Source organism: Nicotiana tabacum, chromosome 14 (genome assembly GCF_000715075.1).
Source record: "Nicotiana tabacum cultivar K326 chromosome 14, ASM71507v2, whole genome shotgun sequence".
Classification (NCBI taxonomy): Eukaryota; Viridiplantae; Streptophyta; class Magnoliopsida; order Solanales; family Solanaceae; genus Nicotiana; species Nicotiana tabacum.
In genome coordinates, this window is record NC_134093.1 from 65,817,061 (window position 1) to 65,839,092 (window position 22,032).

Consider the following 22,032-nt stretch of genomic DNA (forward strand, 5'->3'; position numbering starts at 1 on the left):
TAGATCCTATTTTAAGAAGTTTGGTTACCTCGTCTTTGATGAAAGCATGTTTGACCTCGGATTGGGGCCTTCTTTTTTGTTTTACCGGGTGGAATTTTGGGTCCAAGCTTAGCCTATGAGTGGTGATTCCCGGTGGGATCCCTGTCATGTCAAGATGGGACCAAGCGAAACAGTTCATGTTAGCTATAAGAAATTGAATAAGCTTTTTTCTGAGCTCGGGATCTAACCTCGTGCCCAAGTATACCTTTTGTTCGGGCAGATGTTCGATTAGTGTGATTTGCTCCAGTTCTTTGACCGTTGATTGGGTATCATCGGAATCATCGGGGACCACGAAGGATCGAGGGACCCCATATTCATCATCTTCGTCAGTCTTCTAATTTTCTAGTTGGGTCGAAGCTGATGTTTGTGATTGCTATTTGGTATTCTGTTTCCCCTTCAAATCCGATCCTTTTGTCGATGATAGTGAAGATATCGAAATTACTTAATCAATGGCAAACATCTCTTTCGCGGCCGGTTGCTCTCCATAGACCGTTTTGACTCCCTCTGATGTTGGGAATTTCAGAACCTGGTGGAGGTTCGAGGGTATGGCTCTCATATTGTGGATCCACGGTCTTCCAAAAATGGCGTTATACCTCATGTTGCCTTCGATTATGTGAAACTTCATTTCTTGGATGGTTCCGGCCATATTTATTGGCAGAATTATCTCGCCCTTAGTAGTTTCACATGCCATATTAAATCCATTTAGAACCAGGGTTGCGGGCACGACCTGGTCCTATAGACCGAGCTGCTCTACGACCTTCGATCTAATAATATTGGACGAACTACCTGGATCAATTAACACACGCTTAACTTGAGTTTTATTCATAAGTACAGATATTACCAGTGCATCGTTGTGGGGTTGCATAGCTCCTTCTGCATCTTCATCATTAAAGGACAAGGTTCCTATGGGTGCCTAATCCTGAGTCCGGGATCGATTCTCTCTTACGATCGACATCTTAGTGCGTTTAAGCACCGACCCCTGGGGATATTGATCCCACCAATGATCATGTGGATGATATGTTGTGGCTCTTCTTGTTCGTTTCGTCTACTGAAATCCCTGTTTTTGAAATGGCTTTTGGCCCGGTCACTTAAAAATTCTCGAAGGTACACTTTATTGAATAACCGGGCTACCTCCTCTCTCAGCTGCCTGCAATCTTCCGTTCTGTGGCCATGAGTGCCATGATATTCACACATTTGATTGGGATTCCTCTGGGCAGGATCAGTCTGCAGAGGTCGAGGCCATTTAGTATCTTTGATGCGTCCGATAGCCGACATGATGGCGGATGCATCGATGTTGAAGTTATATTCCGATAACTGTGGTGCTTCCTTAGGTCCGATATGCCTGTCGTTCCTGTTCATCAGCCCCCGAGACCCTTGGCCTTGATCACTTCTTTTATCTCCTTGTACGAGGTTACGTCTTGGTCCGTTACCCCTATGGTCACCACTATACGGTCGGTATTGATCCCTAAACGGCCTTGGTTCTCGGTTGATGTCCCTTTTAATAACGGACCTAGAACCTAACCGGTCGTCTTCAACTCTAATTTTTGATTCATATCGATTGTGCACATCGGGCCATATATAAGTTGGGTACTTGATCAGGTTGTGTTTTAATCGTCGTGAAGCCATCGAGCTTCGTTCGTTTAGACCTTGAGTGAAAGCTTGAACAGCCCAATCATCTATGACTGGTGGTAGATCCATCCGTTCCATTTGGAAACGAGATACAAATTCTCTTAGCATCTCGTTATCTTTTTGTCTTACCTTGAAAAGGTCTGACTTCCTGGTTTCGACCTTCATGGCTCCAGTATGTGCTTTTACGAAATAATCTGCAAGCATAGCAAAAGAATCGATAGAGTTAGGCGGTAAATTATGATACCATATCATTGCTCCCTTTGAAAGGGTTTCACCGAATTTTTTCAATAATACAGATTCGATCTCGTCGTCTTCTAGATCGTTCCCTTTAATGGCACATGTGTAAGAGGTGACGTATTCGTTGGGGTCGATCGTTCCATTATATTTGGAAATTTCAGGCATGAGAAACTTCTTGGGGATCGGTTTTGGAGCTGCGCTCGGGGGAAAAGGCTTTTGTGCAAATTTTTTGGAATCCAAGCCTTTCAATACTGGAGGTGCCCCCGGGATCTGATCAACCCTGGAGTTATACGTTTCCACTTTTTTATCGTTTGCTTCGATCCTCCTTTCTCCTGACTCTATTCGTTTTGTCAGTTCTTCGAACATCTTAACAATTTCGGGATTAGTCCCCGATTCTTGCTCATTTGACCTTACTATAGTTGGCCCCATTTTGTGGGTGACTTCTTAGGGTGGACTGGGCTCGAGTCTGGACGGTGCGTGGGTTTGGCTCTACAACTGGGCTATTGCTACTTGTTGAGCTTGCAACATTTCAAAAATCATACGCAAGCTGATTCCGTTTTCCTCAGCATTTTGGGTATTTCGAGCTGCAGATCGAGTTCCACCATGAATGCTATTTTCAGGGTCGGAATATTGGTTCGCCTTGATGGCCACATGTGAATTAACGTCTATTGGCTCTTCGACCCGAGCTCCAACGGGATCGACGTGTGGCCTTCCACCCCCGGGGGTTAAGTTGTTGTTCTCATCTTGAAAGCCAGCTTCATGGTCGATAGGTAGGGCCATTAATTGAGAATTCGTCATTTTCAACCTAAAATCAAAGATACTTCCAAGAGCAAGTGTAAAATAGTGTGTTTTGCAGAGATTCGTACCAAATAACCACTATTATCCTTAGCCTCATAGTGGGCGCCAAACTATTTACCAGAAAAATGGATAGAGTTGAATTTATACGTAGTTCTAAGGATACGTGGTATAACTTGGTACAAATCGAAAAAGTATGTAGAAAAATATCGACTGTAAAAAAGGAATGAAATACAAACCAAACTGAGTAGAAAACGATTTATGAACAAGCAAGATGAATCAATGTACAAGACTCACAAAAGGATAATCTCTCATGTATCTATATGTGAATATCAATAATCTTTTCAATAAGGGAGTGTGTAGATGCCTTAATGTTGAATTGCCCCATTACTGAAATGATAGCCACTCTTTTATAGTGGAGGAATCCTACTTTGGATATAATAAAAAATACATAGTGGGGATCCTATGATAGATTAGTTAATTTAGCTTTTCCTTAATTCCCGCCGAGATTCTCTCCTCAAGTGCGGCTACAGCGGCTCTTGTCTCTTAGCTCAATCTTGGTCAGACTTGCTATTGGTCGATCTCCAGATTTCGAGCTCGATACTGACTCGAGCTCGATATTGACTCGGGCTCGGTATTGAGTTCGATAATGCCACTTCACATCATAGTTCGATTTGGACTCGAGTTCGATAATGACTTCGAGTTCGGTATTGATCGGTCCCTGAATCTTGAGTTTGGTAACCTGGCTTCAGATCTCATCTCGGTATTATGAAAAGGACCCTCGATCCATCATGTTCCAATCTTGACTAATTACATGAAGGGCAAAACCGGTTTTGACCGTATACAATAAGCAAGGTAAGAACCCCCAAAATCAACAATGCCACATTTGTATATCAGATTTTCCCTCTTTTCTTCTTGGATGAAATTCGTCTCTATATCTACAATTTCCTCTTTCCCAACTTTTACCTCTCTATGGGAAAAAATAAGAGACTTTCAAACCAGGAAAAATTTCTCCATTTCTTGTATATCACGCCAATCAAATTTTACGACGTTGATTATATATATATATATATATATATATATATATATATATATATATATATATATATATATATATATATATATATATAGTTAGAAATTATTCAAACTTGTCCTATAGGGTCCTGCCCAGTGTGTGTGTGTGTGTGTGTGTGTGTGTGTGTGTGTGTATATATATATATATATATATATATATATATATATATATATATATATATATATATATATATATATATATATATGGGATTAATTAATGTTCCTACGTATAATCTTAATTAGCTAGGTTGCAACTAATAACATTTGAGCTAGCTAGCTAGTACTCCAAATGACAGTATATTGACATCATGCTTCATCACTTGTTTAGCATTCTATAGAGAGGTGACGGTGGCAGCTTGATGGCTCATATATATATATAGGAGCATGGCGTCAGATTTTGTTGAAGATCTTATTAAAGCATATAGTTGTATAGAGTAAATAGGGTTATGTACTTACTACTGGAGTTGGACAGCCATGTCCATATGACAGTCTTTTTGCTTGAAATGTCCACTTCAATTCAATACTATATGCTACTTCAGGCCAGGCATCATTTCTTCCCTACACTATTGAGATACCAACTTTGATACTCACTCAATCTCCTCCACCTTCTACCTTCCTCTTCCCCATCCTTCCTTATCATCCAATCCCTTTCTCTTCATTATTATATATATACAGAGGTATGTAATTTCAAAATTAAATTCATTTCTATCATTTAAAGTTGCATGTTTCTTTTTGATTAATCAAACCTTTTTGTCTGAATCCAAATGAAAAGCAAAAGCACGCCAATCTTATTCCTCTATTTTTGGTTTTAGATATAAACATTCCAATTAACCAAAAGTTTGAAATAGCTTAACTGTTGTTATAATTGTGCTGGATTAGTCTTGTTGAGGCAATTTCTCAAGTAATTCCACCGTTTCAATTTGTATGAACCTATTTTCTTTTTAGTAAGTTTCAAAAAAATAAACTTTTTTCTAATAAAGAAACTCTTTATTTTAAATTTTCAATATTAAAGCTTTTACCGTCACACAAATCGTATGCTACGTTTTACACCACAAGTTTCAAAAGATTTTATAGTCACACAAATATTATGGGGTATTTACAACCATAAATTTTAAAAATCTTTTTTTTTCTTAAACTTTGTATCCACTCAAATATATATGTTCATATAATTTAAAATGGAGGAAGTTGCAATTAGCTAAAAAGAAGCCATCTATATATTGTCTCGCTTCTGTACGTTTAAAGTTATTTTACCTTTTTTCCCCTCATTTTATCTCATGTATTCCAAGCCTCTCTCTTGAATTCTAAGATACTAAAGCATGTGCTTATCACTCGATGTACTCTCAAGTCTCACCCTTATGTTTACCTTAAACTTTTCAAAGTACTCAAGGATATAAATCTAAAATATGTTGTACGCTTGGTAAATTATTTGTGAGAACATTTTCAGTGTTGATCAGGTATAAGGTAGGTAACTAATATAATAGTAGAATTTGGGTGAGTGAGTATGGAAGAGGTCTTTCGGTGATAATTTGAATGTTAAGTTTGACAAAATGTTAACATATGTTTGGTTTAAACAAGTGGAATGAATTAAGATATGTAGGGACTAATGTGTTTGATTTAACTACATAAACTTTTATTTCTAATTTAATCTTAGCTTTTTTAAAGGCTTTTACAGGAAAATTTCTTAATGAACAACATTCTATGTGATGGATGCTAAAAACACCCGATTTGTATTTAAGAAGAAACACATTTTGAGAGAGTTGCTTCAGTCAAAGTGAACCAGTGTTCTTGCAGCCAAACAAAAGACACTGCGATGGAAGAAGTTAAAGCTGAAGAATTCTACATAAGGAATCAGAATTCAACAAAAATAATTGGGTTTTACTGTAAAGGGACATGAATTTTCAAATATTCTCTGCCAGACGCTACATTGAAATATTCATCGTAGCTGGATATTAATGTATTTTTGGTCATTTTTTATTCTTATATCACGTTAGTGGCATTTTCCTGTATTCTATATCTCATTATTTAGCCAGTAATTTTCCTGCTTGGTGATAAGAATGCGTGGAAAAAAAGGGTCACAAATGAAAGTGTACTGAAGCTTCATATATATCCACATAAAAAAAAAATTACAACAAATTAGTCAAAAGTAGATCCCTTTAAATTGACTTACGGGAAAGAAGATCCCAAAGTGATGATGTCATGAATTATTTTACAACTAAAAGAAATACTACTATTACGTATTCATGGTGAATACAACTACAACTTGTCCTGATTAAGAAATTATTTTAACATACAACTCTGCGACATCCGTGTAAGTTTACATCACTTGAATAAGTGATTATACAAAATTAACAAAATGACTTATTAAACTTTTTAAGCATAACCTATGAATTACTTTTGGAGGTTCAGACATCAGATTAGGGGTGTTCGTCGGTCGATACGGTATGGTATTTAGTCATTTCGGTTCGGTATTCGATTTCCTAAACTGCTATACCAATATCATACCTAATTACATTCGGTATGGTTTGGCTTTTCTCCTTTCGATTTCGGTTTCGTTTTATTCGGTTCGATAATTTCGGTTTATTCGGCTTGAATATTAACTAGCTAGTGCATAGAGCCATGCATAGACTGTAATATTCTTCATTAAAGTACTCAATGAAAATATTCTAAGCTCACCTGATTGTTGACAAAATCTATGTCCAAAATCATCAAGTATCAACTAAGAGAAAAAGGGTACATAAAGGAATACATTTGATCATTGGAAATATCATGTTACTTGCTTAGAGTTAATTGTTGAAATTAGAGAATACAACAAGGATTAAGCCAATATATGCAACAATACAAGTGTAATGGAGTAATTAGAAACACCCTAAAACCGTTGAAACATTACGTTAAATTGTTTGACAACCTAGAGAGTAAGAATTAGAATCTGCATCTTACCTTGTTTCTCCATTTTCCTAAAGAAGTACATGGGCTTTACTGCCAACCTCAATATTAATGCCAAAGAAATGTATTGTGTAACTTAGTATGTTAATCAATAATATCTGTAATATGTAATTTAGTATATATTTCGGTACGGTATCGGTATTTCGATATTATTCTTTTAAATACCAAATATCATACCTAATACCAAATTATTTTAAAAACTTAAACCAAATATCATACCAAATACCAAAATACCGAATACCATATACTAAAATTTTCAATTTCGGTACTGTAATTCGGCCCAAGTTGAGATAACCTATGAAGTTAGTTTTCATAAATGTTGTAATCTAGTAAAAAATATATGTTTTGGACTATAAAATCCCAAATACCTTCTTACAGCCCAACAATGTTAGTTTGGCTAAACTCATGTTATAGCTCAGCTCAATGACCTAATTGGGCTTTAGTAGACGAATAGTGGGCTAATCTACTGCTTTAGGCTAAGTGTAATAACCCATTGGGCTTTTGTTGTCCAAAGTAAGTAGAAATGGCACTACGTAGCCACTTTTAGGACCGTTGTTTAAGTCTTAGCTAGCACTTGCAAATTATTTAATATTTAGCCACAGCTTTAAAAGCAGGCAAATATTGTTTCTTTTTTTCTTCGCTTCCTCAAACTTTAGGACAATGAAATCCTTTTTTTTTTCAATTCACAATTTTAGGTGTCCTTAAATTCAGTTTTTCTCGTTCAAACTTCAACATTGCATCCTTAGTTCAGTTTTTTAATTCTAACTTCAGGATCTCAACTTTAGTATCCTACAATTCAATTTATTTAGTTGAAACTTCAAGGATAATGTGTTTTAGAGTTCAATTGATTCAGTTCAAACTTCAAGACAATGTGTCCTAAAGTTCAATTATTATGGTTCCAACTTCAGGCTATTTGAGAAGAAGAAAGATAAGGAGAATTAGAAAGAAGCATGGATCGTAGTGACCAATTTGATGTAGTTTTTCTATAATTTGGTGACTAAAATGATGCATATGTTCATGAAATTATGTCCTTAAGTTTAAACTAACAACAATAACAGACCCAGTGTAATCCCACAAGTGGGGTCTAGGGGGGTAGTATGTACTCAGACCTTATCCTTACCTTTAACAAGGTAGAAAGGTTATTTTTGAAAGACCCTCGACTCAGAAAGATAAAAAGAAGGAGCAATAACAAGCCAAACACTCAGAAAATCAAAGTGAACATACAAGACTAACGTTAAGTACTGCAATAAGAAAATTGAAGCGAAAGAGACGACAAGTAATAACATAAATCTAAGAGTAAGAAATTACAAGACTAATACTAGGTAATGCACTACACTACTGGCATGAGCAAGAATAACGTTCGAATACCTAACCTCGTACCTTAATCTTTAACTTCTACACCTCCTATCCAAGGTCATGTCCATGGTGAGCTGGAGCCTCACCATGTCTCGCCTAATCACATCTCCCCAATACTTCTTCGGCCTACCTCTACCTCTCCTAAGGCCCTCTAAGCCTAATCTCTCTCATCTCCTCACTGGAGCATATGTGCCTCTCCTCTTCACATGCTCGAACCATCTAAGTCTCGCTTTTCGCATCTTGTCCTCCACAAGGGCCACGCCCGCCTTGTTCCGAATAGCTTCATTCCCAATTCTATCTAATCTGGTATGCTCGCACATCCATCTCAATATCCTTATTTTTGTCACTTTCATCTTCTCGACATGAGAGTTCTTGACTGGTCAACACTCAGTCCCATATAATATAGTTGGTCTGACACTGCTCATAGAGCTTACCTTTAAGTTTTGGTAGCACATTCTTATCATATAAAACATCGGAAGTGAGCCTCCATTTCATTCACCCTGCCCCAATATGATGTGTGACATCCTTGTCTCTTCGCATTCTCTTGAATAACTGACCCAAAGTACTTGAAACTTTCTCTCTTAGGGATGACTTGTGAATCAAGTCCCACATCTTCATCCACCTCATGAGTCATACCACTGAACTTGCACTCTAAGTATTTTATCTTGGTCCCACTCAACTTAAAATCTTTAGACTCTAGGGTCTGCCTCCAAACATCTAACCTCGCGTTAACATCGCATCACGTCTCGTCGATCAGTACAATGTCCTTAAGTTTAAACTATATAGTTCAAACTTCAATTTGTACTCCCGTAAGAATAAGGTGACTAAGCTTATACTATTTGAGAGCCATGCTCGATTGCGATACTAAAATCCTCATTGATGTGGATATTAAGAAAACGAAAATAGGCAAGTGTGCCGAAGATGCGAGAAGGAGAAGAAGAGTGGAGAATGCCATTTCTAAGTGATAGCTATATTCTTAAATAGTTTGCAAACTCTTATTGAAACTTAAAAAGCAGCCCAAAAATTTGTCTACTGGTGTACTTGGCCCCCAAAGTAATGTATTAGGGTTTAGCCCAAAGTTTGAACAATGAGAAATATAACCTTCGCGGCGACTAGCTAACTTTTTTCTCCTTCTCTTCCATAGCCGCCGCCGAGGTCAGTGTTTCAAGTTGGAGTGGGCTTATTTTGTGAAATCGAATGGTTTGTGCAAATAAAGAATTGTCTAAGGTAATGTGATTCTGCATTATCGTAGGCAGGACGAGGCTTATTCGGGATGTCTTATGGACTTCCAATGCTTGCGTATCTCATTCCTCTCATCAGCATCCTCAAGTTTTCAAGATCTTTTCTGCACTCCCAAATCTTGGTTGGTATACTATTTTTTCAATTCTCTATCAAATTTAACAGAAAATGTGAAAGTTTTGGCTTTTTGAGTTTAATTTGAATCTTGTTATCGTTGTTTAGCAATTTTTATTCACCCAATTTGTTTTTTGTGCTTGCAGAAGCTTAAAGTGTCTGCCTTCAATTACACACTAAATTTTGTTGCAATCTTTTGGTGTTTTATGTTCCGTCTTGTTTAATATTTTTAAGAAAAAAGACTAAAACCATTGATTTATGTACAAAATGAAGTGTATGCTTGCTAGCCTACAAAGCTATAGAACACTGGATGTTTTATGATTGAATATCACTTAAAGAGTGAAAGCTTCTACGGCGTGACCTTTTTGCCAATTTTTCGGATAATTTGAGGAGTGGAGATAACTAGCTTTTAGATAAACTATTCATGTTTTTCAATTCACAAAGAATTATATAAGTTTCCATAGCTTGAGGAGGATCCAACAAGCATAGGGAATATCATGAATCTTTTTGTAAAATAAGGGGTAAATCACAATTTAATGTAGAATAAGAGGTGAATCACACAATTCAATGTAGAATATTAGACTATCTACACAAAGGTAGAGCCTAGCGGTCACTGAAGTGAGTAAAAACCTTGAAGAATAGAGTTCAAATCCAAGCAGAGACAAACAATGCGAAGGTGATTTCTTCTAACTAGGAAATAATAGCTCGGGGTTTTCGTTGCTTGTGAATCTGTGAATTTTCTAATATGTTATGTATAATATATGACCCGAATAACTGGAAGATTTCAACTAAGAAGTTCCAATCTCAGAGAGAAATACCTTGATAATGCATATACATAGACATTCCTCAAAATTGTTTTTTGATAAAAATAAATTTTTAAAAAAAACTAATAAGTAACTTGAAGGTTTGGCCCTTGAAGTGTTTTAGACCCATACTATGTTGGTTAACAAACTGTATTAATGTGATATTAAAACTTCTCCATTCTTTCTCTTCTTTCAGCCTCATTTTGGATCTATCCTTAAAACTTTTTGAAGGCTATAGTGTTGGAATTGAACTTGCTCCCTTGTGACAACCCGATAGGTCATTTTGAGTACTAGCCCTTATTTTCGTATTCCGAGACCTCTATTAGCTTTATTAGATATTTCTTGATTTACGTGTGTGGTCTGTATCGCTTTTAGAAACGCTTTTATGTGAAATTTTGAAGAAAATAAAAAATTTGACTAAAAATAAGGCTAGAGTTGACCACGGTCAATATTTTAGGTAAAAGACCCAGAATCAGTATTTTAACGATTCTGGTAGATCCATATTATGATTTTGGACTTAAGCATATGCCCGAAATTTAATTCGGAGGTCCCTAAGTTGATTTGACTTGTTTTGCCGAGAGTTGGCAATTTGAATGTGTAGAAATTCTTTAGGTTTGACCGTAGGTTAAATTAACTGTTATCGGGTTTGGATTTTGGTTTTAGAACTTGAAATAGGTCCGTTTTGCTATGTGAAACTTGTCTGCAAAATTCGGTGTAATTCAGAGTTGGTTTGATAGGATTCGTACGCTTGGTTGTGATTCTAAAGGTTTTTGAGTTTTGTTTTGAATTTCTTGTGTTTTGATGTCCGATTCGTGGTTCTAAATGTTATTTTATTGTTTTGATCGTGCAATCCAGTTTATATGATGTTATTACACTTGTGTGCATAATTGGTTTAGAGCCCGAGGGGCTCGGGTGAGTTTCGAAGGTGCTACGGATGAGTTTGGTTAGTTGAAGATTGCTGGTGTGCTTTAGTTCTGGTGTTGGGCTGCAGGTCTCGCATTTGCGATGATCTATTCGCAAATGCGAACTTTGCTCTTGCGAAGTTGAGCTCGCAATTGCGTTGGGGGGAAAAGGCATGGTAGTCTTCGCATTTGCAAAGAAATTAAATGTTCGCAATTGCGGACATCCCAGACTTCATTTTTGCGATGGCTTGGTCGCATTTGCGACTGAGCACTTGGCTTAGGCAGGTTCGCAAATGCGAACCTTTGATCAGATTCGCGGTTGGATGAGACATTGCAAATGCGATGATTTTGTCGCAATTTCCTCTTATATAGACTGGGGACACAGTTTACATTTGCGACCTGAGTTTCGCAATTGCGACATCTGCAGCTGGATAAAAGAGGGGAAAAATTAGGACTTAGCTCATTTTACACCATTTCTCAACCCTAAACAATTTAGAGGTAATTTTTCAAGAATTGCTTCTTCCCAAAATCATTGGTAAGTAACTCAAACCTACTTTCTTTCAATTCCCCATTACTTTTCATGTGTTTTTAATATCAAATTTAGGATTTTATGGTAGAAATTAGGGATTTTGATAGAATTTAAGAATTTTATAAAATTGAGATTTAGACCTCAAATTGAGGTCGAATTTCGAAACAAATTACATAACCGGACTCAAGGGTGAATGGGTAATCGTATTTTGGTCTGAATCTCGAATTTTGACCAAGCGGGTCCGGGGTTGATTTTTGTTGACTTCTTAAAATTCATCAAAAATTGAACATTTTTCCTTCGTGAGTAGTTTCTAAAGCTTATTTTGAATTGTTTGATAGATAATTGATTATCTCATTAATTGTACGCTTTCGTAATCATCGTTTATGTTAAAGTTGTTGGGATATTGAAGGTTGAGTTTGTTTATCATAACACTATGATTGAAGTGAAATTTACTTCCCACCTTGTATTGATACCTTGGTATATTATTGTTGCTTGGTGAGGAAGAAGGGTGTTGCATATGCTATCATTTATTTGAGAGATTGTGAGGATTAAAGCACGAAAGTTGATGCCGTGCACTTGATTTCTTATTATCATTTATCTTACCATGTGAGGAAGAGAGTAAAAGTACGAAGGGTGATGTCATGCCATTTCATTTATCATATCATTATTATATGGTGAGGCTGAGAGTAAAAGTATGAAAGGGTGATGCCGTACTAATGTTGATTCCATTGCTTTATTTGATTTTCGGATTTTGTGATTTATCGGTTGCATTGTCATTTATCTTGGAAGAAGTTTACTTGGTGACTTTGTACTTGCCATTCTTATCGTACTTTCTTTTTCTACATGTTCCCTCCCTGTTATTATGTTAAATGCCTATTTGTTATTTTTCTTTCTTCATGTATATATCTGCTTAGGATCTTAGTAGGTGTCTTGTCATAGCCTCGTCACTACCTCATCGGGGTTAGGCTCGACACTTACTGAGTACATTGGGTCGGTTGTACTTATGCTACACTTTTGCACTTATTGTACAGATACTGGTGTTGGTCCTAGCGGTGTCTAATGATACTTCTGTTCAGATCATTTCTATAGTGGATACTTGAGGTAGAGCTATTGGCGTTCGCAGTCCCTGAAGTCCCCTTCTATTCATGTCTTTACCGTTTATGTCTTTTCAAACAATTATATTTTGTTCAAACCATACTTGTAGTATTCTAGTTGCTCATATACTAATGACTCTAGATTTTTGGGATTAGACTAGAACGTGGTATATTATGGGTTTATTTTATATATTACAGCTTTATTAGTCGTTAATAATTGTTATCACTCTGTTTTAACTTATTAAAAAGGTTAATTGTTTACCTAATATTGGTTTGCGTAGCAAGTAGAAGTTAGGCGCCATCACGGCCCCGAGATTGGGAATTTGGGTCGTGATAAGTTGGTATCAGAGCACTAGGTTGCTTAGGTCTCACGAGTTATGAGCAAGTTTAGTAGAGTCTGGAGGATCGGTACATAGACGTCTATACTTATCTTCTAGAGGCTATAGGGATTTAGTAAAATTTCACTTCTTTCTTTCTCTATCGTGCGATTTTATTCTATCACTGAAGTTTGAATAATTCCATTCTTGTTCTCTCGTAGATGGTGAGGACAAGCACAGCATCCACGGCGCGTCAGGAGCCGAAGCCCTAGGTTGCTGCAACTACCAGAGGTAGAAGCCAGGGCCGAGGTCGAGCCAGAGACAGAGGCAGAGGTAGAGCTCAGCCTAGAGCACATGCAGCAGCACCTATTACGGAGCCTCAGATCGAACAAAAGGAGGAGGTTCCTATTCAGACCATGCCAGTTGGACCAGCTCAGGTCTCGGAGCGGTTTATTGCTATCCTGGTACTTCGGGGTGCTCTAGTCCGTTTGGTGGGCCTTATGGAGAGCGTGGCCCAGACCAGTGCATTTTCCGTGGCACCAGCCGTCTCTGAAGTTGGGGGAGGAGCCCATACTCCCGCTACCCACACACCAGAGCAGATGGCTCACGGATATCAGACTCCGGCAGTTTCGCTAGTTGGAGTGGCTTAGACTAATGTTGCTACATAGACCGGGGGGAGGACCGCGGTATCTTCTAAGGGGTTGATAAGATTGGACAAGTTCACAAAGTTATTTCCTATTCCCTTTGGTGGCACACCTTCTGAGGACCCACAGGATTTTATTGACCATTGCCACGAGATATTGTGCAACATGGGTATAGTGGAGTCCAATGGAGTTGACTTCGCGGTATTTCAGATGCATGGCTCCGTTAAGAGGTGGTGGCAGGACTATGATCGAACCAGACCAGCAGGATCGCCTCCACTCACTTGGGATCAGTTCTCACAGCTATTCTTGGAGAAGTTCACTCCTTTTTACTCTGAGAGAGGAGTACCGTAGGCAGTTTGAGCGCTTTCAGAAGGGTAGCATGACTGTTACCTAGTTATCTTGCTTTTTACTGAGAGGGAGAGAGTGAGGATATTCATTGATGGTCTTACGATTGGTATCACACTATAAATAGCCAAGGAGACTAGGGATGATATTTCTTTCTAGCGGGTAGTAGAGATTGCTAGACAGATCGAGATGATTCGTGGTTAGGGTAGGGAGGCGGTATCTGAGAAGAGGCCTCATTATTTTGGTAGTTTCAGTGGTGCCTCATCGGAGGCAGGGGTTAATTTGGTAGATGCCATCTTCCCAGGCTGATTCAGTCAGCTCTTCAGGCATCCCACGGTGCTTTGGGTAGTTGTGGTTCTTATGGGTATCATCCTGAGCAGCTAGCCTACAGCAGACCTTCAGCTCCGGTCAGTGCATCTCCGATTCAGAGTTATCAAGGTGGTTATTCAGGTCGACAAGGTCAGTTTCTGGGTCAGCAGTCATAGCAGATGAGGACTTTTTATACTTGTGGTGATCCGAGGCACGTCATGAGGTTTTTCCCTAGGTCACAGGGCAGCATGCCATAGTAGAGTTCTCGTGTCATGGTTCCGGCACCGGTTGCCCCATCACCCGCTCAGCCAGCTAGAGGCGGAGGTCAGGCAGCCCAAGGTGGTGGTCAGGCCATTAGAGGTGGAGGTTAGCCAGGGAGAGGCCGTTCAATTTGCCATAGAGATGCATCAGTTTTATTTAATCCGGGATCCGCCTATTCATATGTGTCATCCTATTTTGCTTCATATCTTGTCATGCCTCGTGATTCTTTGAGTGCTCTTGTTTATGTGTCTACACCTGTGGGAGATTTTATTATGGTAGATCGTGTTTATCGCTCGTGTGTGGTTTCTATCGGGAGATATGAGACTAGGGTAGACCTTCTACTTCTTGATATGTTAGATTTTGACGTGATCTTGGGCATGGATTGGTTGTCACCTTATCATGCTATTATACAGTGTCAGCCACGCCACCTTAGGTTAGGGCATGATAGCCTCAATTGGAGTGGAAAAGGATTCCTAGTCATTCCACTAGCAGGGTCATTTCTTATGTGAAGGCTCGACGTACGGTTGAGAAGGGGTGTCTGGCATATTTAGCATATATCTGTAATCCTAGTGCGGAGGTTCCTTTCATGAATTCAGTACCAGTTGTGCGCAAGTTCCCAAAGGTGTTTCCTACAGATTTGTCGGGGATGCCACCCGAAAGAGATATTGATTTTTGCATTGATTTGGTTCCGGGCACTCAGCTCATTTCTACCGCACCATACCTTATGGCCCCGGTTGAGTTGAAGGAATCAAAGGAGTAGTTGCAAGATTTGCTTGATAAGGGATTCATTAGATCGAGTGTCTCGCCTAGGGGTGCACCGGTATTATTTGTGAAGAAGAAGGATAGAACGATGAGGATGTGTATAGATTATCAGCAGTTGAACAAGGTCACTATCAAGAACAAGTATTTATTGCCGAGGATTGATAACTTATTTGATCAGCCTCAGGGTGCCAAGGTGTTTTTGAAGATTGACTTGAGATCTAGCTACCATCAGTCGAAGATTAGGGCATCGAATGTCCCTAAGACAACTTTTCAGACTCGCTATGGTCACTATGAGTTCTTAGTGATATTATTTGGCTTGACCAATGCTCTAGCAGCCTTTATGGATTTGATGAACCGGGTGTTCAAGCCCTATCTGGATTCTTTTGTGATCGTCTTCATTGATGATATTTTGGTCCACTCTCACAGTCGAGAGGAGCATGAGAACATCTTTAGATCGTACTACAGACTCTGAGGGATCGTCAGCTATATGCCAAGTTTTCAAAGTGTGAGTTCTGGTTGGACTCGGTTGCCTTTTTGGGCCATGTTGTATCTTCCGTGGGTAGTAAAGTGGATCCTAAGAAGATTGAGCCAGTTTAGAACTGGCCTAGACCTAGTTCAGCCACAGAGATTTGGAGCTTCTTGGGTTTGGCGGGTTATTATCACTGGTTCGTGGAGGGGTTTTCATCTATCTTAGCCCCATTGACAAAGTTGACCCAAAAGGGTGATCTTTTCAGATGGTCCGATAAGTGTGAGTTGAGTTTTCAGAAGCTCAAGATTGCACTAACTACAGCTCCAGTGTTGGTGTTATCTACAGGTTCGGCATCTTATACCGTGAATTGTAATGCGTCACGTATTCGGGTTGGCGCGGTATTGATGCGGGATGGTAGAGTGATTGCCTACGCATCTCGATAGTTGAAGGTTCGAGATGTAACTTATATGGTGGGAGAGAAGGTTCTTCTCCGAGTGTCACCTATAAAGGGCGTGATGTGGTTTGGAAAGAAGGGAAAGTGGAGCCCGAGGTTTATTGGGCCATTTGAGATCTTAGAGAGAGTTGGGGAGGTTGCTTACAGGTTTACATTGCCTCCTAGCCTAGCAGGAGTACATCTGGTATTTCATGTTTCCATGCTTCAGAAGTATCATGAGGACAGCTCGCATGTTCTAGACTTTAGCACGGTTCAGCTTGATAAGAATTTAGCCTATGAGGAGGAGCCGGTGGCTATTCTAGCCCGACAGGTTCGAAAGTTGAGATCTAAGAGTTTAACTTCTGTGAAAGTGCAATGGAGAGGTCAATCGATCGAGGCAGCTACGTGGGAATCCGATTCAGATATGTGGAGTAGATACTCCCACCTTTTCACCAGTCCAGGCACTTTTCTATGTCTGTTTGAGGATGACCGTTTCTTTTAGAGGTAGAGAATGTGATGATCCAATTGGTTGTTTTGATTAATACCCCTTATTTCCATGTTCCGAGACCTTCATTAGCTTTATTTGATATTTCTTGGTTTGCGTGCATGGTCCATGTCACTTTTCGAAAAGTTTTTATGTGAAATTTTGAAGAAAATGAAAATTTTGACTAAAAATGAGGCTAGAGTTGATCACGGTCAATATTTTGGGTAAACGACCCCGGATCGGTATTTTGACGATTCCGGTAGGTTCGTATTATGATTTTGGACTTAGGAGTATCTCCATAATTTAATTCAGAGGTCCCTAAGTTGATTTGACTTGTTTTGCAGCAAGTTGGCAATTTGAATGTTTAGAAATTCTTTAGGTTTGACCGTAGGTTGACTTTTATGGTTATCATGTTCGGATTTAGATTTTGGGATTTTAAATAGGTCCATTTTGCTATTTGAAACTTGTCTGCAAAATTCGGTATCATTCGAAGTTGGTTTGATAGGATTCAGACGCTTAGTTGTGATTCTAGAGGTTCTTGAGTTTTCTTTTGAATTTCATGCGTTTTGACGTCTGATTCATGGTTCTATATATTATTTTTGTATTTTGATCGCGCTAGTGAGTTTTTATGATGTTATTACATTTGTGTGCATGTTTGGTTTGGAGTCTGAGGGGCTCAGGTGAGTTTCGGAGGTTATGAGTTTGGTTAGTTGAAGACTGCTGGTATGCTTCAGTTCTGGTGCTGGGCTACCGGTGTCGCATTTGTGATGACTTGTTCGCAAATGCAAACTCTGCTTTTGCAAAGTTGAGCTCGAAATTGCGATGGGGGACTAAGTAGGGTAGTCTTCGCATTTGCGAAGAAATGTTCGTAATTGCGGACATCCCAGACTTCGCTTTTGCGATGGCTTGATCGCATTTGCAATTGAGCACTGGGCTTAGGCAGGTACGCAAATGCGAACCTTTGATCGCATTTGCGGTTGGATGGGACATTGCAAATGCGATGATTTTGTCGCAATTGCGACTTATGCATGCTGGGGGCACAGTTCGCATTAGCGACCTGTGTTTGCAATTGCGAACAAGAGTTTGCAATTGCGACATCCGCAGCTGGGTAAAAGAGGAAAAAATCGGAACTTAGCTCATTTTACACCATTTCTCAACCCTAAACACTCTAGAGACGATTTTTTAAGAATTTCTTCTTCCCAAAATTATTGGTAAGTAAATCTAATCTACTTTCTTTCAATTCTCCATTACTTTTTATGTGTTTTTAACATTAAATCTAGAATTTTCATGATAGAAATTAGGGATTTGGGTAGAATTTGAGAATTTTGTAAAATTGAGATTTAGACCTCAAATTGAGGTCGGATTTCAAAATAAATAACATAACCGGGCTCGGGGGTGAATGGGTAATCGACTTTTGGTCCGAATCTTGGATTTTGACCAAGCGGGTCCAGGATTGACTTTTGTTGATTTTTTCAAATTCATCAAAGATTGAACTTTTTTCCTTCGTGAGTAGTTTTTAAAGTTTATTTTGAATTATTTGATCGATAATTGGTTAGATTTGGTTGGTTTATAGGCTTGTTCAAAAGGCAAGGTCGTGATTGGTTGATTGACTTGGTTGTGGAGTGAGGTAAGTGTCGTGGTTAACTTTGACTTGATTTATGTGTGGGGACGGTGTATATGTAAGGTAACGAGTATATATGCATTATCATTGGGTTAAAGCATGCGGGTAGAAATTATTTTATTGAACTATGTTGTTTCATTGTCTATGCTTTCCATGCTTTACTTTGAATATTATCTCATTAATTGTACGCTTTTGTAATCATCGTTTATCTTAAAGTATTTGGGATATTGAAGGTTGAGTTTGTTTATCATAGCATTATGATTGAAGTAAAATTTACTTCCCATCTTGCATTGATACCTTGGTATATTATTGTTTCTTGGTGAGGAAGAATGAAAAGCACGAATGGTGTTGCCGTGCCTTATTTGCATATGCTATCATTTATTTGAGAGATTGTGAGGATTAAAGAACGAAGGGTGATGCCGTGCACTTGATTTCTTATTATCATTTAGGCCAAATACCTGTGCGGCCCCTTAAACTTGGCTCCAGTTTCCATTTTGACACTTCAACTAAGGCCAGTACCTATTGAACACTCCAACTTATTTGAAAGTGTATCTATTAAACACCTCACTTACTGCCAGTCAAAAAACTAAAGTGCGTGTTAGTCACACACGGATGAGGTGGCAAAGTGACGAATGAGATAAAGACACGTCGCATATGGGTCCAAATAATCTTAAGAAAAAAAGAAATTTTATTTCCACATAAAATTCCCCCCCCCCCCCCACCTAAGTAGTTCCATCGTCTCTCTGCCCTCCTCTTCCCAGTTCCTCCTCCTTCTTCGCCATTCATTGTCAGGCAATCCTCACCTATGTACAGATAAAAACTACTCAATCACTTTCGACTGTAGCTACCATCGACACTGTCTTCACTAAAAATGATGCTGATTTGATACTTGGACGAGGCAGAAAGATAAGAGGACTCACTCAAATATACTGATTTTTCCCCAAATCTATGGTTCTCTTTCCCTTTGAAAATGTAAATGGATATCCCAAGCTTTTCTCAAATTTCTTGGGGTTTCCTCTCTTTTTTTCTTTTTCTTTTCTTTTATGGGTTTTAATTATTTTACGATTTAATTTTGTTTTTTGTTAACAAAAATTTAAAATCTTATTTTTTGATTGAAATTTAAGAAAAATTCAAGTTCCAATGACTTTTATTGAGGGGAAGAATGTGCACTATTTAAAATCATTGTGTGTACCTTTGATTCCTCTATTTATGTTTGACAAAATTGAAGAATCTGAAAGGGAGGTTTTTGTTCTGTGTTAATGGTGATTTTCTCTGTGTATGAGATTTTTTGGTGAAGGTGAGGTGAGACGATTTTCGAGTTTTGGTGAAGCTGGTGGTGCAGCTGTATGTGTTTTGTGTTATTGAAGATAGTTGTGATTTTTTAAAAAAAAAAGACAGAGACATTGAAGCTTGTGGTTATGACGTTTTGGGTTCACGCTATTATGTCCTGGTTTTGGTATAAAGAAAAAAATATGGTTTTGGTATGAGTTCACTCGCTTTGAAAAAGTGAGAAACACTTGTTTTTGCCATATCATACTTTGTGTTTAATAGGTACACTTTCAAATAAGTTGGAGTGTTCAAAGGTAGTGGCCTTAGTTGAAGTGTCAAAGTGGAAACTGGAACCAACTTAAGGGGCCACACAGGTATTTGGCCTATCATTTATCATACCATGTGAGGAAGAGAGTAAAAGCACGAAGGGTGATGCAATGCCATTTCATTTATCATATCATTATTATATGGTGAGGTTGAGAGTAAAAGCACGAAGGGTGATGCCGTGCCATTGTTGGTTCCATTGCTTTATTTGATTTTCGAATTTTGTGATTTATTGGTTGCATTGTCGTTTATCTCGGAAGAAGTATACTTGGTGACTTTGTACTTGCCATTCTTATAGTACTTTCTTTTTCTACATTGTTGGAATTTGGTAAGTTTTTGTTTTGATGATTAACAAACATGGCAGATATATTGGGTTGGTCGGAGGACCCGGTGAAGGACCTAGTCCTGCTGGGTTGGTCTTGCAGAGTGCTGACACTTAATCCTAGCTGGAGTAGGATTCACTTTTGAGAGAGATATTATCTTATTTCGTGTTTTATAACCTACTAACCATCTAGATAATAGAGAATCTTGGTAAATCTTTATTGTTAACTTGAAGACCAAGTTTGTAAGGAAGTAGAGTTAAAAGTGGATTTATTTTAGGAAAAGAATCATATTCTTCCTATACTTCCTTTATTCTCTAGGGTTAGGAGGGAGATCTTTAAGGGATATATTTTGCACGAAATTGGTGAAAATTAAACAGGTTTCTTGTTGGAAAAGAGTTAGAATTGGAGTAGAAAACAAATAAGGAAAACCATGTCGTCATATATGGTATGTTCTTTATGAAGTAGGTCTTTTATTATTTATTTTCTTTTATGATTTGGACTCTTTATGCTACTAACGTGTTACCTATATATAGTCCAAGTTTAATTCATTGCAGGCACGCACTTCCGTTATTTCTTCAGAGTGAGTTGAGAGAAAAGTAAGAAAAAACGAATTCAAAATTTTGAAGTGGATATTGGAGGCTAGAACGTGCAGAAGAACCAGACTAGAGAATATGTTCCTTGATACAGTGTCAAATCCATTATGTCTAGTTTAGTTCATTGTATTAGGCATATTGAGTTGTAATCTTATTTGTTTATACAAGAAGCATTTCGAGAGGGTTTTCTCAGTGAGAGGATTCAAGTCTTAGGCTAGAGTTAGCTTGAGCATTTTGCTACAATCAGAGTGGTTGTAGACAGTCAAGTGGCTAGGATTTAGTCTCTTAGATTATAAAAATTTTGTAACCTGAAATTGCTCGTTGTTTTAGTGAAGTTTTTGTGAGAAATCCTAAAGTTGGGTCGTATTTTTTTACTCCCTTGAGCATGGAGGTTTTTCACGTAAAACTCTCCTATGTATTTAATTCCGCACTTTACTATTTCAGTTGTTTAACGAATGAGCAGATATAAGAACCAAGTTCTTATACATGTGTCTAAGTGGTGCACCAACCTAACATACATGTTCCCTCCATGTTATTATGTTAAATGCCCTATTTATTATTTCTGTTGCTTCATGTATATATCTGCTCAGGATCTTAGTAGGTGTCTTGTCATAGTCTCGTCATTACTTCGTCGGCGTTAGGCTCGACACTTACGGAGTACATTAGGTCGATTGTACTCATGCTACACTTCTGCACTTCTTGTGCAGATACTAGTATTGTTCCCAGCGGTGTCTAGTGGTAGTTCTACTCGGATCATTTCTACATCGAAGACTTGAGGTAGAGTTGTTAGCGTTCGCAGTCCCTAAAGTCTCCTTCTATTCCTGTTTTTACTGTTTATTTCATTTCAAACAGTTGTATTTCGTTCAAACTATATTTATAGTATTCTAATTGCTCATGTACTGGTGACTCCAAATTTTTGGGATTAGATCAGAACGTGCTATATTATGGGTTTATTTTATGTATTACAACTTTATTAGTCGTTAATAATTATTATCACTCTGTTTTAAATTGTTAAAAAGGTTAATTGATTATCTAATATTGGCTTGCATAGCAAGAAGATGTTAGACGTCAACACGGTCCCAAGATTGAGAATCCGGATCGTGACATCCCTATTGTACAACCAT

The 22,032-nt window shown here is 38.2% G+C and overlaps 2 long non-coding RNA genes across 2 annotated transcripts; both read left to right on the top strand.

Moving 5' to 3' along the window:
* Positions 1-4,098: 4,098 nt before the first annotated feature.
* LOC107822609 (uncharacterized) lies at positions 4,099-5,770 on the top strand. The gene is made up of 2 exons (XR_001656438.2): positions 4,099-4,451; positions 5,437-5,770. It is a non-coding gene; the product is annotated as an uncharacterized LOC107822609 (long non-coding RNA).
* Positions 5,771-8,929: 3,159 nt separating this feature from the next.
* LOC107822608 (uncharacterized) lies at positions 8,930-12,944 on the top strand. The gene is made up of 2 exons (XR_001656437.2): positions 8,930-9,436; positions 12,692-12,944. It is a non-coding gene; the product is annotated as an uncharacterized LOC107822608 (long non-coding RNA).
* Positions 12,945-22,032: the final 9,088 nt, after the last annotated feature.